The 20,457-nt window shown below is 26.3% G+C and overlaps 1 long non-coding RNA gene across 2 annotated transcripts; it reads left to right on the top strand.

Moving 5' to 3' along the window:
* The first annotated feature begins 142 nt into the window (after positions 1 to 142).
* On the top strand, positions 143 to 18,575 carry LOC149058940 (uncharacterized). Of its 2 annotated transcripts, none has more exons than XR_016190308.1 (4): positions 143 to 188; positions 13,454 to 13,649; positions 17,436 to 17,704; positions 17,865 to 18,575. It is a non-coding gene; the product is annotated as an uncharacterized LOC149058940 (long non-coding RNA). The 2 variants fall into 2 exon arrangements; XR_016190309.1 differs by having other exon boundaries at positions 17,436 to 17,526.
* Positions 18,576 to 20,457: the final 1,882 nt, after the last annotated feature.

Consider the following 20,457-nt stretch of genomic DNA (forward strand, 5'->3'; position numbering starts at 1 on the left):
TAACATTGAATTTATATTTGTTCAATAAAGTAATACGTCATGTCTTACATGTTTACGTAAGATATTAAATTATATAGTGCTTATAGCTATTTATTTGTTTTTAAGTATAGGTAGTATAACTAAATTTTGTATTGAGTACTGCGGGATGAAAGCAACATTTTATTAACTTCTGTTATCAACAAAACAACGTGAGTAATATCTATAAATTATAGACTATAATCTATATATATAGGTAATAAATTGGTATTATGATTGTTAGATATTTGAATTTTGAAGCCAATGATAAATGTTCAAAATTAAAAATCAATTGTAATTCAAGTTCGATTTACTTGAGTAATCTTTATGACGTCTTTTCAAACTTTGAAAGTACCTATAGGTATTCATAAAATTAATTGTAAATACAAAATGATAACTAATAATGATTTTTTTTATGTATAATAAATATTCTTTCTAATAAAGTATTAATATTAAACTATATAATATATTTTTTTTGGTCTCCAAAATCAAAATCGTTATTTTTTAAAATAAAAACCCGAAAAAGATACAAATGATGAATTATTATTCCACAAAAACCATGTTGAAACTATTTATACAGATCAAGTATGAAATAGAATAAAATACAATTAATACAATATTTAAATACATTTCTTAAAATGTAATTGCAAATGCTCATTAGTTAGCATAACCATTTTTAGACAGGGAAGTCTCTTAATACCTAATTAAGTCTACTAATATTAAATCAATTAAGCTTATTGTTACAGTAATCTATAACATATATTGTCAAGCAAAAAATTATGTTGAAAAATACATTTCTTAAAAAATCTGAATTGTATAAATTAATTAAAAAAAAAAAATACGTAAATAACACAAATTTACATAGACTAGATAATAATCAAATTGCCAATTTATTTTGAGTTCATTAAAAAAAATAAAAATCTATTATCTACTAAATTTTATTGAAAAATCTAAAATATCGATATTTTCCATGGGTTATATTTTTTAACAAGACACTCTATACTAATATTAATAAAAAATAAAAATATTAAATAAAGTCCTCTCGTATCCGGACATGTTGTCGCTGTCTTACACACATAGGTACCTACGACATATCTAATTTCCGTTCACTAGTGTCAATAGTGTGCTGTTAGTTTTGATATTATAAAGAATTGACCTAATATCAAACTTTTGATAAAAACATTATCTGTGTTTTATCATTGATTTTTACGATATTTTAATTTTTAATTTTAATTTTGAGCATTTTCAAGTACATATTATTATTTTACATACTCATACTCACTTAAAAAATAAAATATCGGAAAAACAATAAGAGAACACAGATAATTTTCTTACCTAAAATTTTGATAATCAAAACAAACAGTACACTCTAGCTAATACTATTGAAACAGTTAACGAAAATATTCTATATTGATGTATAGGCAACACATGCGTGTACGAAACTACGACGTTCTCTTAAGAACTCCATAGTATTATATTCGACTAACAGCTTGTGATTTGAAAGTCGACTCTGAATAATATATTATCTTCATATCCTCATATTCAATATAAGTATAGTTTAGACATGTCCTCATTGTCCTCGCACATATTTTCATTCACAAATAATAATGTGACTAACTACATGGAATATTAATACATAAATATTAAAAAGGTTAAATTATAAATACCTACATCTAGGTATAATGCCTTATGTGTAAGCTATCTTTGAACTTAACACGAAAATCAACTTATTTTAAAGCTTACATAAACCAAAAAATAATTGAAAATATAATGGACCAAAGACGCGGTTCTGTTCCATTAAATAAAAACTAAAATATCTCATTATCAAAAATGTAATTTCCTAGCAAACAATAATAGTAGTTTTTACTCGTTAACGAGGACATATCTCAGTTAAGGTACCTACCTAGGTAAAATACATTGCTTAATCTATCTTAGTATGACGTATAACTCTTTTGGTGACTAGGTAGGTATCACGATTTCGTGGTAACGGGCACTTTTATCCACACCATATATATACACTTTTCAATACAATATCCATTATCAGTGTTTGAAAAAACGTTTTCGTGACCGCGCAACCATGTTTGTTCACGTTCATATTTTGTGAACGTCACTTCTCACTTAGAAATTACAACAAATAGATCATTAACAATGTTCATAATTTCAAAAAATTTAAACGAATTTTAGGCTTTTCTAAAGGCGATTAATTGAATCGAAATTTCATACACATGGTGTATCAACAAAAAATTTATATTAATTTGGAAAAAAATATTTAAGATTTTTTTTTAAATATTTGATAACTTTTAAAAACACGATGTATACGAGCGATTGAATGCGGATGAAATATTATGAAATTATTAATAAGGACTATAATAGTAAATATTCTGTTAAAAATAAATAAAAATTGATAGATATTATATTAATGTATATTATATTTTTAATTTTCTAGTAAGTGTCTTGTTATTTACTTGCATATTTTATATTATTTTTTTTTTTTTTTATTTAAAATTAAGCCGCAACAACAAAGATTATTGGCTGAAGTTAAATTTAACATATGGTGATAAAGGAGGGAAATTTATATAATTCAAGCTTGGGGTGTGAAGGTGTGTTTAGATTAAGTTATATAATTTAGTTAATTTTAAAAAGGTAAATATCTTCTGAGTGTTGTCGGGGTCAGGACCAAGAGCTTCGTAGAGATTGTCAGCTAGTTTGAGGTTGACTCTAACATTGTTGTGTTCACGGCAGAAGCATATGATGTGTTTGACTGTAGGTGTTTCGCCGCATGAGAAACAAGGTTCGGGATCCGTTTTAGACATTAAGTGTTTGTGGGTTAACCATGTGTGACCGATTCTAAGTCTATTAAGAATTACTTCTTGACGCCTGGTAAGTGGAGTGGTTGGCCATGGGAAAATGCTGGGTTTGATTTCGTTTAGTTTAGTACGTTGGGTTGACCAGGAGTGTTGCCAATTTTTTAGAATGTGATCAGTAATAAAGTTTTTTGATTTTATATTATAATACCTATGTGTATTGTGTATTGTAGGTATATATGTATTACATATTATACTCATAAATTATAATTAATCTCTACTTATTTGGTATTTATTTTATACATATCAACTTTTAAAGTGTACCTATGTATAATTTATAAATTTTATTGGTTAGGTTTATGTTAGTTAACCATTACTTACGTAATATATTTTTTTTAAATATCTTTTTTAAAACAAAATAACTACACCATATCAAAATTTTAATTTTCAATAAATATAAGACTATGAAAAAAATTATTTTACCTTATGGTTAATCGATAATAAACAAATATTTTTATTCATATGGCCAAGTCATGAACTTTTTTTTTTTAGAACGTGAATTTGAATGTACATATTTTCGCAAAACAAATGTGAACGTGAATGATTTAGGTTTTTTATGCATTGAACTCGTGAACTTAACTAATTACAAGTGAAATTTCGCTAAAACTCCCACTATCCATCGCGTTTCAGAACGATATGAAGCTTAACGGAAGTGATATGTATATAGATTTTATCATATTGATAGGGAATTTGATATTTTTGCAAATATGTGGCACATGCAGGAGGTTCGTTTAAATTCATTAATATTTGAAGTTTCTGTTTAATTAATGCATGTACATAATGTTATTCATATATATTATGTATTTACGCAAGTAAAACTATCGTATAATTAAAAACTGAGAAAAATTTGTGAACTTGAAACAGAACAAGTATCTTAAATTTCAATTATTAGGTAGGTAGTGTATATTGTATGAATTGATATTTTTATTGCATTAAACCAAAACAGTTCGGCTGATACAACCTATAATCTGGTATCTGGAGGGTGCGAAAATAGAAGAAAAAAACGATATTTTAAAATATTAAACCTCTATAAGCTATATCATTGCGTAGATTTTTAACGCTCCAACTAACATAGTAGTACCCACAATAATATGTAAATTATACTCACATATAATAATAATTAATAGCAAGTAGTATTTTGCATTTACACTGTTTCTGTACCTACTTATCATAACTATATATAACACGCGTTTCTGTGCCTGCCACATAACTATTTACACACATTAATATTTTTTTAAATCTGTTTGTAAAGCTCATGCCTATCTGTAATATCGTACGATTTGAATGATTTCTTATGAAAAATGTTTATTATTCTTAAAAAAGAATCGCCGGAAAACAATTAAACAAAAGAATTCATGCTTCAATAAATCTAAGGTTAATTAGCCTATGTAGGTTATCTAAATTGGCACTAATATATTTGCATATTGCTGGTTAGGTGTATTTTTATTTGCAAACATCAAAACGATAATACAACAAGGACAATCGAAAATTCGCAAACAATCTATGTCACTGCCAGATTTTCAAGATTTATGTCTAATTTATACATAATAAACAGATTAGGCTTACGGAGTATTATATTTAATTTTTAAATTTAACGTTAAATGAAATATTCACCTAACAATATGAAAGGAGGAAGTTCTATTACGTAGCAGCTAGGCGTTTAGTGATGTTTAGAAATTCAAATTACACTGCCCATCAAACCATTTGCATGTATCATTATAATAGTATAATTAAGACGTAATGTGTAACATGCTACACAACGTAACACTTCATACATATGAGTATAATAAAATTTTACAATTATTGTAAACTCAATATTGTTGTAAAGTTGAATTATTATAATTACTGTATTTTTGTGATTTGTTTAATATCCTATACAATATTAGGGGTATATTAGTTGAACAAACATACTTAAGAGGACGTCATACCCACATGTTGTGTTGTCTCCATCTTGAAAGCGCACAACATAGTAAATCTTAAGCTAAAATAATCTATTTGACTGTGTTATTTATAAAATGTGCACATTTACCTTAAGAGTTTGAAAATTTAAAAAAATTTACAGTTTTAAAACGCTGAATTAAAATACAAATACAATACTTAGATATAATATCCTAATTATCTTTTGCCATGCATTTTATTAAAGATTCATTCTATTGGCATATGGATTATTCCGAACTTAAGACTATAACTTAACACTATAAGACAAAGTTTATAGATGCAAGTATGCCATCCTCTTTAAACGCATTTATAACGGCTCGGCTTAATCAGTGGATTTGTGGATTAGGGAGGTATACTCGTATAATTGTGGTATATCCACTTGCACAATACAAATTGTTCGCATGTGTTTCATACATAATTAGATAGTATATATTCTAATAATTAATTAAAGTATTTAAGCTTTAAGACTTATTTAATTATCAAATCTATTTTTATAATTTATTTACATAGGCTTATAATAAATGTTTAAGGTATAAAACACTCTCATACTCCTTTAAATTTATATTCTAAGCAATCTAAGCTAAGGACTCGAGAATGGCCCTGTCTTATATATGCTATAAATATTGGTTTAAAAACAAAACCTAGATAATATAAACCATTTAAATATGATATATTGTTGTAATTAATTATAATAAGCATAGTGTGTTTTCATTTTTCATTCTCATTCATTATAATTTGATTACTTGGCATGTAATTTTGTACACAAAACGTAGCGATAACCATTAATTTCTATACAATCACATATGTGTTTGCAGGTACTTTCTTGTATCATTTTTTTATTTTTTTTTTATTAACTTTATCAGTTTATCACGCTATAGGTATAGGAACATTTGGAGCATAATGATATTATGATTATATTTAATGTTGTATGATATTATATTTATCACTAATTATTGTTCATCGTCTTTCACATTAAAAAAAAAATATTATGATATTTCTTCTAACATTAACACTGCAATAACTATATGAATATTATAGACACGGTTTGAAAATTAAATAAGGGGCAGCGCTACCTAGTCTTACAACACAGATAAATTTAAATCAATGTATAACATATAAGATATACGATATACCAGCTCTAAGGTTAGCGTTTCTAAACACGAGGGCACCAGCTGATTAATTAAGGTCACCAACAAATAAAATTATGATTTCCGTTTTTTGCAAAATGTATGTTCCAATTGCCATAAAAAAATTTACATTATTAAGGGGGGGTTTTTTTTTTTGAAAACTCTTTATAATATTATATAATGTACAGTAATAATAATTATTATTATTATTTCGTCGAGGCTGAAGACTTATTAGATTAAAACAATTTTTATGATATTTAAAATGTAGGTATGCTGTATATTGTTTATGATAGTCGTATTAAATTTAAAAAATCATTTTAAAACTTCGATTCTTTTAATTTTTACACAACAATAATTTCTACGTTATACTTATATTAATTTACGCTATGTATAAGTGATGTGTTAGTGTGTATCATACATAAATTCGGCTAACAACGAACACGTTAAGAAATACACTAAATTTATATTACTTGAAAAATAATAATATAAGTCGTGAGGTGAGGTGTGGCCTGTATCAAAATATTCATAATTAATAATAGTTGTGGTTTCATGGTTTAGAGATTCAGGGAATCTTAAGTAATATCTAAATTATTATATTCATTTTTTGGCAGAAATAAGAATAAAACCTTTTGCTAAAAACGGAAACGGTGATAACGATCTAGTGGCACTATGGTGGAAAATAGTTACGCATCATAAAATGAAATATGTACCGACTAAAGAAAAATATATTAAATTTTTAACCGGTAACCGATTACCTCCGAAATGTAAAAGGTATCAATAGATATTATACTTCTACTAAAAATGCTTAATCCAAACTTCACTCGGGAAAAAATTAAAAAATATAAAAAATAACCTAACCTGTACCTATATAAAAGAGAATATAGGCATATTTCGGTTTCAGTGTGTCGCCTCAGTTCATTTGTAAATTGGTGTCAACATATCCTGCTCTATGAACTAATTTGACCGAGATAAACAATCTTATAGATCTTACCGATATTAACGTATATTTACTGTATAAGCATATTTGTATAGGAACGTGGTTAAAATTACACTCTACATTTTCCCGATATCTCTAAGGAAAATATCCGATTTTTTTTATTTCGATATCAATTGTGTGAGTACGAAAAATATTTTTTAACAAACCTCTATCAATCTGCACTTGAGCAGACGTCTAACGAACTTCAGGTAGCCAAATTGCAGAGATTGATAGATATAAAGGTAAATAATTTGTTGGACGACAAGCACTCATTAATGCAAACGAACGATTTTTCAAGGTTTTTCACCCAATGAACATTTTTTTATCGACAATATTAGATGTCTAAAAATTAACTACAACAATTTCAAATGATCTAATGTTTGTATATATATAGCTCAAATCGATACAAACTTTTTTGAAAATTTGATCATAATATATTAATATGTATATAAATTATCAATAGAAATATTTGGTGAAGATAATTTCAAGTACCAATGCGGTTATTCGTTTTAGATCTACACCGAAAAAAATGCTGTCAAAAACTGATTATTGAAACATAAGAATTTAAAATTCTCATTTTTTTAAATATATTATTTTTTATTCATTTTAAAAATATTGTGCATTTTTACTTATAGTTACAATTTTCTATAAAAATCCACCCTCAAAGTGACAATCTTAGTGGTATTTCTGTTATATAAAAAAACTTCAGATCCAAAATGAATATATCATTGTCACCATTGTAAAATTAACACATTCATCGTTCATAGTATAAAATATATGAAATAATATAAATATCGGAAGTATTCTGATTTTTGTATTTGCGTACAAGTTATTAAACGACTTAATAGATTTTCCCAAATTATTATACAAATTGTTTTTGAGTCGTCCTTGCGTCTATCCTTCATGATGTTCCCTTTAGTTCAAGGAATAATAGTTCGTTATGATGCTAGTCTAAGTCATATAACGAGCTTATTAACTTTGACTCAATTATCAAATTTAAATTATACATATTTGATTTATCATACATGATATATCGAAATGTAATTATGTGTTAAGATATATATTTTTTTAAAACAGTGTTAAGAAACTCTTTTTATTTTAGCCCTTTACGTGTGTTAATTATTATGAATTAATACATTAGTTAAAATATTAATTCAATCTCTCGTACCACTAATAGAAAAAAATAAATTATTATAATACCAATAATTAATCAAATATTCTTAAATATTAATTTTAGGCTGACTGACGGCCATATTATCTGCTCAAAATTGAATTTCTATACAATGATTTAGGTATAATTGAATTAAAAATTAATACATCCATTTCAAAATGACGAGGTACACTCAACACCAATTCTGCCGCAGACTGAGTTCCCCGAATTTTGGTTGAGAGATATAATTATTTTTTTTACTATTTCTTTATTAAAAAAAATAAACTAAAATACTTGTTTAATTCAAACAATGTATTACTATTGTTTCTGCAGCATGATTCTTTGTTTATAAAGACAAGTTGAAAAGGACTTATGGATTCTTCTTATCGATAATTCCTATAGTTGTAACATTAGAACTGATGATATGATACCAAACTTGACTTATTAATTATTACTGGACCAATATATGTAAATATATGATAATAACTACGTTTAAGTGAAGGGCAATGACATTTGGGTATTTGGTGGTTGAGGTCGGGTAAAGAGAACAATGCGTGTCTTTGCTCTTCACTCTGTACGGAATCCACCACTGACCTATATAATATTAAGTATATTGTTATTAAGTATTGATTTCATCGTTAAGTGGTTATCGTCTTTAATAACGGCGTTAATAATAATAAAAATAATATGTATTTTATACAGATAACATTAAGGCGCAAATATTTGCTGTACATATAGACATTTGCATGTTTTAAAGTGTTTTCAACTCACAGTGATAGTCGTTCTTGAATATCTGTATTTCTGTAGATCGTTATTAGCGGTAATTCAGACGAAATCATCGGGCACTTTCGTTCGTTAAAACATATGTTTCCACATTAATAATAATACATTGCTATATTATATTATACTGTTCCACTGAAGCACTTTTATTGAAATCACATAATATGTTATTAAATTGTCACGACGCCGTGTTAACAGTAACGTGTCCCGAATATCCCGTAATAGGTACCTATATACTATTCTCTCGTATTATTGGCATCATAGGTACCCATCAATTTAGTGGTTAAGTATTGTGCCACATCGTCACCGACTTTATAGTGTTGTTTCACGACGTAACATAATATATCTTTTACATAATATAATACGACGTGGGCTTATGAGTGTACTTTTTATTCAAAAATTATATTCTAATAGAAAAATAATAATTGTATACAACAATCTACACTGCGCATTAAACATAATATTATTACGACCCAGCGGTGTCAGTACAACGTCAATAAATTTTATGGAGGTCCCGGTACAGTCGTCGTTATTCAATAATAGTTGCTTTTGAAAATTGCTCGCATGGCAACAACGTTATAACAATATTATAATTGTTATAGATGCTTAAGCGTGCAGTGTATTATTAGTTATTACGCATTTAACGGTTTTTTTTATATTTATTTTCATTTTTATGGCCACGGTTTATCGTGGAAAGTCGCATATATAGGAGTAAATAGGTATTATTATTATTTAGATTTTGTAGTATATATTTTTTACTATTTCAGTGCTACGAAATCGAATGGCATGAAATTTCGTGACGAACGACATACGAGTATGATATTAAAACAATACCTATAATGTATATAGTCGATTAAGTAAAACACGTGTATATAGCGATCGATGACATTAATCGTGTTTTATATTTGAATGCCCTCTCTGGGCTCTGGCAATCACAACATTATTATTATACGATTACGAGCTTCTAAAATTTCCAATTTTCATGTGTATCTCTTGACAATGATCATCTTCTTGCTATGATGGTTTATTCAGTTCCAACTACTTTCACAAGGCCAATGGTTTTATCAAATTAATTATTATACAGTTATGACATTTAAATATCTATATTAAAAATAAAAGAAGTTTTTTCTGGTTAATATAGGTAGGTACTTAACATATTGTTTTTATTCTCTTCTATTAGTTAAATTTGTATGAATTACATTTAGTATTTATTCATTAGCCATTAAACTAACACAATTTAAGACTTATTAATAAGCGATCGAATTTGCTTTAATGAAAATTTTTAAGCAAAATAAGCTTGTTTTTTTCTTATATATTGTAGTAGGTTATAAGAAAACATGCCCTGTCCGATGCGACTATGGATTTTGTGGTAAGACCTTCCACACTTAAAATTATCAATTATTGAACTCTATTTATTGCAATCATTAATTTCAACATGAACTGACTTTATAATGTAATTCCTTTATTACTACCATACACTTGAAAACATAAAATGCACTTATATACATTGGCAGACCATTCACAAACGCATTACCTAGCGTAGCAAATTATTTATTATAGAACAATATAATTATTAAATGCTATCAAAAACATAAAATTATAAAATGTGTACGTCAATATTATATGTTCAGTATTAACATTAACCCTTTAATAGATTGATAAGAAATAAAAATATAAGTGTGGTTTAGTGGTTTAGTGTTTTAGGGAGTACCTAGACTTTAAAATGATGAATTAACGCCTAATAGCTATCGGTGTAAATAAATATAATAATATAGTACATTAAAGTATATTTTAATGGAAGATAATTTTTTCAAACAAAACACGACAAGGATTACCTACAACGCGTTTGCAAACAAAATAATATTAACAATTAATGCATTTAATTTAAATGTTCACAACCGTCAGTATGGAACATTTTACATTCAAATTAAAATTAAAACGCCCACCTATAATCACATTTTTATAAAAAGGGTAAAACTTAAAATAAATTACAAGGTGAGTGCTATACGCCCATTATTTTTGTTAGATTTTGTATTTTTAATTTTAGATTTTTGTTTCACATATAAATTTTAAGAATAGTGAAAATGCTTTGAAATACACACTATTTTTAAAATAATATTAAAAACCAAAATAAAAGGTTGTATACGAAAAATGATTATAAATCGGCTAAGTTCCGAAGACGAATAACCTAATATAATACTTAGACATACCTATAAATTTATTAATTACTATAAAATTAATTTATTGTACTAGCAAAAATACTAGCTACTAATATTACAATATCAATAGGTCCTATAATAAATATATTTTTTCCGAACATCTTGCATTTGATATACATATACATATACTTTAAAAGTTTCATGTTCTCACGAATTGTATTTTTAAATAATAATCATCAACTTCATAACTAAAATTGTAATTCTACGTTTAATTATCTAGTTTAATTCAAATTTGAACTTGGTAGGTATATCTATAAAAAAAATGTGTTTATTTATTTTTTAGATTTTTAGGTTACAGTATCAACTTATGATAAACCTTGTTTTAAATTTTCATTCCTTAAATATAAAACTATAAAATTAAATATTCTTATTTAAATTTTTAACTACAAAACAATTTACAATAAGTTTTAATGATTTTGATAAAATTTGAATTTTAAATACTTGCAAAAAATCGTGCATATATTTGATATGTATAGTGAATATTTTTTAAGCTGATATTGCATCCACTTAGAAGGATCCCACATAGCACTATATATTAATAGTTTATTCCACAAAATACTATATATAGAAGGAAACTTTTATATAAAAATATCTAACTAATAATGTCTATAAATAAATCCAAGTGGTTTAAAATATTTTTAAAACTATACCATGTGTAGAAAATAACACTTGATAGAAATTTCATATATTTACAATTATTGCTATAATAATAAAATCGTTAACTTACGGGTGAATAATATCCAATGTATCCAGACAACGAACATATAAAAAGAAATACGAATCTAATCAACACAAAAAAAATCCTTAAAACAATCAAAATATCATATTTAATATAACCAACATTTACAATGCACATAAATATCTAAGTATTTGATTAAAAATTGTGACTTTTTTAATTTTATTCTCCTATTTATACATTTTAAGCAATTTAATGTACAAATGTAATGCTAATGACGTTATTAGTAGAAGCAAAAATTATTATAATTTCAAGATCTATAAAAAATAATAATAATATATATCGGATGTTACGAAAATTTGTTTAGAAATTACTTGGTATGTTGAAAATTTTATCTACGATTATTTTTAATTGATGTAAAATATGTTATGAAAAATTTCGCATTGAATTTTCAAACTTTTTGACCAAGTGAAGAATTTTTTATCGGCATCACTCATAAAATAAATGTATGTGTTTATTAATAGATCAAAAAGAGTCAAAATATTTTATAATCTTTATCTCGTATGAAAAATGGTCTTACAAACATAAAATGAAAATTTAAATTTAAATTATCTACAGTTATTTGTTTTTGAGTTTCAAATTCAGTCACAAAATCAATTTTTTTGAAAATTGGTTTTGTGTAAAATTTTCTGACATTCAAATACTATTAAGAATTTTCTTTTACTAAAAAAAATAACTAGAGTCGAAGAATTTTTCAACAACTTTTCGTGTATACAGAATATTACAGACACATAATAAAACATAAATCTTTGTAAAATCAATAAATTTATCGCTCGTTAATTGTTTATATTCTAAAATAAAATAGAATTTTAATATTATTTATTATGATGATACTTGTGGTGTAGTGGTATACGAATATTCATTAGATTAGCATATTTAAACGTATAATAAATTCAACGATATATTATATAATTTATGTTATATATATCTATTATCTATACTATAATTCTTAAGTGATTTTTGTTCGAATAATAGACGAACTGGTAATATTATTGTGTATATGTAACTTGATAGATATAGCTAGATATAAGAATATTTGAGTACAATATCTACACTAATAAATATTGATTATCGATAAAATATTTTTTGCTAATAATTCTAGTAATGATTTATATTTTATACTAGCTGAACCCGTGCACTTCGTAGTCCGTTAAAATCCTAACTCTTATATGTCTCAAACTGTGTGTTAAATTCGTTTCCTTTGATTTTGCTAGCAGTATACTTTTATGCATATATATATATAGATATCAATTAAAATATACTTAAAATCTTACAACGATATTCAATTTAGTTTATTATTTTGTTATTTTATTATTTATTATCGAGAACGGTCTGACAATTAAATGATATTTGGGCCTATCACTTTTAATTTAGCGTATCTTCTGCCCACAGGTCGAATGTATCTTTGTACCAAGTTTCGTCGCAATCGGTCAAGCCGTTGCATAAAGGACAAATAGAAATCCATTTTTATATATTTATAGATTTTTATATTTTGCAATTTTATCAACTACCTACCAACGTGGAACATTACGAGTATATGATATTACCACAATAACTTTTAACATGTCTATGGATATTATAGTATCATTTATTGTGTAATATGTTCTATGTAAATTATAATGACATGACACATCCGTGATTGTTACAGATTGAACTTAAAATCAATGGCCATCTGCTCTATCAACAATCAGTTCAAGTGGAATGTGATGTATTTATATAACCGATTGCCAATCGATCATGTATGGTCAATGGTCATAGAGGACTGAAAAGTTTCAAGTATTCTTCTATACACCTCGTCTGAAGTCGAGACCGGTGGTGCTCGTCGTCCGACACATGAGTAACGAGTAATCCCCGTAGTAATGTATATTGTTATCTAGTTGGGGAAGTGGAGTATGTCTCATATCACGTATTTCAGATAATTAATTACAATTATTTAAATATCTTGAGGAGTATTATTTTTAACGACTTAAAATATGGTATGTAAAAAAATATTTGCAAAAACGCAAGAGTTTTCGAATTAATGAGTATTTTACATTAAATGGATTACACAGTTATTGGTGTATGTATTTTATATATTTCATTTTTTCGTGAATTCCATTTTATGTAGTAAAAATATTAGATTGTTATTGATTTTGTCCTTATTGGGTTAGTTGTTAATAAGTAATAACTATTGGCATAAATAAAGTGGGATGGATTTAGTTCCCCGAATTCAAAAATCAGTATTTGATACTAAGCATATTAGATTTTTAGAAAATATTATATCTAACCAACCAAAAAACTTGAGCGATTTGTGCCTATATGTTGATAATATAATATTACACCCTCTATTTGGAGTGGTACAACAGTAGAATAGGTACATACAATATTGTAATATTTTATTTATTAGCTAATAATTTAGTTATTAGTTATAGTAATTATTATCTAATTAGCTAATTTTTTACCTTAATCCTTTATTAAAGAGCTTAAAAATTCAATACATGATTTCTTATGAGATTTTCATAAATACATTTTACAATAGCTTGATTGGGCCGTATATCATAAAATATAATATTTAAATCATCGTATGTCCAAAAAAAAAACGTGTTTTTATTTTAAACAATATAGCTAATTGAAAAAATACATATTTTTAACTACCTATTTAATGTGTATTTAATATACATTTTAGGTAATATTTTCGCTTAAAAGTGAATACTTCGCATACATAGGTGACAACGAATCGTTGAACACAACGCTCAGCCATAGGCGCCCGCAGAAATTTTTCTAGGAGGGGGGCAATGTTAGGATTTGAGAATAAATATTATAATTTTACTATAGGTGTTTTAAAATAATAACCTTTTTTATTATACTCGTAGGTATACAATATATTATATTTTATTATATTACAACTTATTTTATACTTTAAATTTGTTGTATACTATGTATAGTATATAGTAATTTATCTTAAAACAATCAATTAAAAAAAATATTTTAAAAAAGCCAGGGGGGCAAATGCGCCTATGCGCTCAGCGTTAAACGTAAATTGAAACTGTAGAATTTTTTTTCAAATATTTATGCTAATATTATACTAGGTATTCGTCTACATAAACGGTATACTTTCATTATTATATATTTTTGTAAAATATTTTAACTTTATCAATTGTATGATCTTTAATTATTAATTTCCGCTGTTATATTATGTGACGTGTGTGCTGGTAATATACACGTACAAACGTTATATATATATCACTTTTTAACGAAGCTTTTTGACAAAATTGATTAGTTGGTTTAAGTTTAAAACGAATAATTGTAAATAGTTTAAATTGCCATCAATATTTTTTATATATGACCATTTTTCATTCATGATAACATTTAAAAAATATTTTGACCCTTTTGAACTATTTATGGGCATGAGAATTTTTTTTATTATAAAATATAAATATATTGTCGATAAACAATAAGTACAAAATTTTTTTTTTTATTGATCTTGAAATGTACACAAATAAATTTCCTCTTCGACAACACGGGCCACTGGCGTTACATTTTTAGTAAGATACAATTATATAATAATACATATGATATATAATTTAAATAATTATACAATATTTTAGTTGTGACTTATAATACCTATAGGTTTATTATTTTTATTGTTTTGAAAACTTCTATTGTTTTGGATTCATTTCCAGGGTTTGGACCTAGACTTATTCCGATGTCGTGGCTTAGTTCTTCTCTTTGTATTTGGTATATTCTGCATTCTTCAAAAATGTGTTTAATCGTGAGTGTGGACGTGTGGTGCCACGTGTTTCGCATATTGGTGGTTCGATTTTTTCCATCAAATATCCGTGAGTCAATTTTGATTATCCAATTCTAGCTCGATTCAGTTTTTTTTTCATTTATGGTACTAATGTTTGGGTTTCTTTTCCATCTTTTTACTGTTTTTTTAATTCGATTTAATTTGTTTGTTTGGATGTTCCATATTGCCAAAGGGAGATTGTGTTTTACCTAATCTGTTTTCTTACGTCAGTGTACTGGGTAATGTACAAGATTGTTTATCCTAAGCATAAAGCTCAAATTTTGATAACATCTGCACGTAAAATTTGCAAATTATTTTGTATAGAAAAATTTATAAAATATTAAATTTTTATAGCTAAAACAAGGTTTCTTGTGAGTAGTTCATATTTTGTAACCGAAAGTTCTAAAAACTGTATATATGTACACAGATTTCTTTTCATATCCACATTAATATAAAATTTAGAGAAAATTAGATATTTTAACGAAAAATTTTCAATTTTGATTATTTTATTATGGTTAAAAATATTATTTGTAAGTACTTACCTGAAACTTTTAAAGTATTTTATTATAATTTAAATACACAATGACATTTTAAAATGCAAAGTTTTCACCAAGCTCAAAACATAATTCAAGTTACTGTATCAGTGTATTAGTATTACTAATAGTAAAATAAATTACTTTAATAGCAATTATATCATATAATACACTTTGTAATATATGCTGACTGGCCGTCTTTGCTAAGAATCGTTTTTCATATTCAATCGTTTTATGACGTTGAGTTCACATTTAACACATCCATAACAGTGACCCACTTGCTACTGCAGCTGTACAGCAAAACGGTACTACACGGCTCACGCTTACCCACCTTTTATTTTTTATCTGATTTTTATACTCTTTGGACATTTAATATTCAACTTAAATACGTTAAATGAAACGAAACTCTTACGTTAATAAAGTTGTTTGCTTATTTTTACGGTGTGTTCAAATTTAACAATCCTATAAGATTGTTTTTCTAATTTTGTTACTGGACAGTTCTCGTAAATTTAGTTTAAATGAGCATATTGCCAAATCGATTACTTATTTTTTTTCAGTATCTCGCTTTATATTGAATTCGTCGTTTGTTAAGCTGTTGAACTTCTATCATTATTTACCCATTATTAATAATATAAAACGTTATTTTATTTTATTCTTTATCAGTAGGACGTGGAAATCTCATCGACATTTACATAATATATACATCAAACAATTGTATTTAAGTATAACTGTCTAGAACCTGATATTTAACTCGGGCACTTAGTCCTTAATTTTCTGTTACATGCAGTTATAAATGTAATTATATAGTTGTAAGGAATATTTATATTATAAACGAGTAAACTAGTGTTATGCTAATAACTGACACACTTTATCTAATTTATTCAATGGAATTAAATGCCTAGAAAATAATAAAGCTTGCATTAATATTACAAATGAAGCTCATATACTATGGAATTGTCGACTCTTATCATTACTAGGTGTGAACTGTCGTATAAAAGGCGGTACCTATTCTTGTTCTTAAAACTCACTTAATCATACAGGTACTGGATTATTATCGAATTTTTATGGCTTACAATTGTCATACACGCTTATACGTACTTATATCGTATAATGTTTTGGCTAATCACTAAAACTAAAGTTCTAAAAATAACACATAATTAAGTAATTAGCATAAATTGACGTCTGATGTAGGGAAACGAATAAATATTTAGTGGTTTTCGATAACGCCCGTAAATAATTTTAGTTAACGTATTTATATATAATTAATATATTGATGATTAGTTTTAAATATAGGATAAGTTAAAATTTGAATTAACTTTTTTTTTTAGATTAAAGCCTTAAGGTCCCCATACACTGAAGCGATTGGACGGTAGCGATGGCGATGGTGATGAAGGTGGCAGTAAATCGACACAATCGAAGGTACCGACAAAGCAAAAGAATTTTACTGCCACCGCTGCAGAGTGACCTTAGAGCGCTTCAAATCAGTGTTCATTATTAATTATTATTCAATATATGCCTATGATAGCACTTATAAACTTTTACAAAATTGTGAACATTTTCAAGATAATATTTTAATACAATAGGTAATTGTGGTAATGTAGGTATCTCTGATGTGTATAATTCTATGATAATATTATGCTTGTTATGAGATCAGATGTCTTGAGAAAATCTATAATTCACGATTGTTACCTATAGTTATATGAATGCTTCTTAAGATAAGATACGGTATTGTATTGATGCGTTTAATTTTGTTCCAGTGTGTTGGTAGATGCCAATTGCCAGGTGGTCACATTCAAAGAATATTCGTGTTTCATAGATAATACCCTGAAGAGACACATTTCAATCTCACTCGTGTTGGTTTGGGTTTCCTACAATTAAGATGAGAATCTGAATATGTAAGTCTTGGATTTCCAATGCTCGGGATTTTATCAATTTTACCGTTTTAAAGTGATTGGTGGTAGTAGTTTTATGTATTTTTCTAACACATATGCAATATAGGGATTTAGACATGTTTTCATTCTATCGTACCGATTGATCTAGAGAGATCTTAAGAATACCAAAAATAGATTTTAATTTTTCGTCAAGTCAAAAATCAAAAATCTGGAAAATTCTATGTTAAGTTGATTTGAAGAAAAATTAAAATTTATTTTTAGAATTCTTATCACTTAACTAGATCAATGAGTACTTTTGAATTGAAAAAAGTATATAAATCAATATGTTCGGCGTGTGTTAGACAAAGACCAAAAATCTCTGCTTCCAATTTTGATGGTATTTTGCATCTGTTTTTCCGCTGACTATCAATTCCATGTATATTTAATAATTAATGCAATATATACAATAACTCAAATAATGAAGAAGATTATTCTTATTATATTATTTTAAAAAAATAAATACGAATATTAAAGTGAAATGCTCACATTTTTGTTTTATACATATAACATATATATTCAATATTTTTATGACCTTTGACGGACGACGGTTATACACATTATGCTGTTCTTGTTGTTTTAATAAAGTAAATTAATTTAATGTTTAATCATGCATTTTATTCAACACCAAATAGCTAAACATCACAAAAACCAATACGACGATACTGCATTACTATAGCAGTAATAACCTAACCTGTGAACTCAACTTATGGTATTGTGTCAGGATAACATTATTACATTAATATAATAAACAATAATATTTACGTTTATGATATACCTATAAATTATGAATCGTTTGTATTAATATTATAATTTTCAGTTATATTATTTTATGTCTACACAGCTGCTAAAGCCTAAAATGTTATGTCTGTATGATTTTTTATCAAAATTAAATTCAAACATCGAAAATATACATAACAGTTCGCCACCACATAATACTTCATAATATACAGTGTGTTCACCGATTTAGGGAACACTGAGTTTCTCGGCCGGATTTGTTTGGAATAAATCGATTTTTTTTACAAACTGGTGGTATATGAATACACGTTTTTCGATACATTTCAAATTTTTTTGAGAATTTGGTCTACGCATGCGCAGTAAAAACTATTTTTTTAATAGCAACACCTACTTTTAACACCATATTCGGATAGGCCTATTTTTTAAAGTACTTTTCATGTATCAACTATGGCTCTAAATTCAATATTCACTGAATAAGAGCCATGTCAATTTTATTAAATAATACATTTTTAATTAATTACTTTTTGAATACCTATTTGTACGTATTTATTTTTTTAGAAATGTTATAAACAAGACTAACATAATATGGATAGGTACAACATTATTTATTAAAAATCGACTAGGTACAACAAGTGAACAATATAGTTATTTTATAATTACACAATAAATTAAATAAATTGTTCAAAGTTTGCTTCAAAGCAATAAATAATTATAAATGTTTAAAAATGTTTAAAAATGTATTATTTAATAAAATTTACATGGCTCTTATTCAGTCAATATTGAACTTAGAGCCATAGTTGATACACGAAAATTAATTTAAAAATATAGGCCAATCCGAATATGGTGTTAAAAATAGGTGTTGCTATTTAAAAAAAAAGTTTTTACCGCGCATGTTCAGACCAAATTCTCAAAAAACTTTGAAATGTATCGAAAAATGTGTATTCATATACCACCAGTTTGTAAAAAAAAAAATCAATTTATTCCAAACAAATCCGGCTGAGAAATTCAGTGTTCCCTAAATCGGTGAACATACACTGTATAGTTTTTTTAGTAATAATATTTATATATACACGTATAAAAATAGTGATATACAAGCATTATCGGTAAAAATCGTATATTTCTCAATAAAAGAGAATAAATTTAGGTATTCAGATATAGCTTTTTCATTTATAAGACAAACATTGGATAATTAAAAAAAATATTTATCTGGAAAATATAAAAATAAAGACTTGATATGTATAGGTAATACTTATAGGTAGACCTCGTTATAGACTATAGTATATGTAGGTATTATTCTCATAAATTAATCTAGATAATTTCAACACTGCGCTCAAACCCAAATACCCCAAGTGCCATATTTTATACTTATGGATATTTTTCCAAGTGAAGTCAGATAATACAATTTGTTAAAAATATTTCTAGAATTAATATATATTAGGTTATATATAGTTGGATTTTTATCAAGAGATACATTACGTTATTATAACAATTAAACTATAATATATCCATTGACTCATGACTGTCTATACTGCTGTCAGGTTGTATATGAGTAAGGTTTAAGATTATAATAATGTAATACATTTGAAGTAAACAAAATAAATATGCAAATATTATAAAATATTATACATATAGTAAAATATAGGTATACCGCATCCAGCGGTAAAGTGTGAGTAGTGTGACTAAG

This window comes from Diuraphis noxia, unplaced genomic scaffold (assembly GCF_037042655.1).
Source record: "Diuraphis noxia isolate RWA-SAM2 unplaced genomic scaffold, SU_Dnox_SAM2 contig0002, whole genome shotgun sequence".
In the NCBI taxonomy this organism is placed as follows: Eukaryota; Metazoa; Arthropoda; class Insecta; order Hemiptera; family Aphididae; genus Diuraphis; species Diuraphis noxia.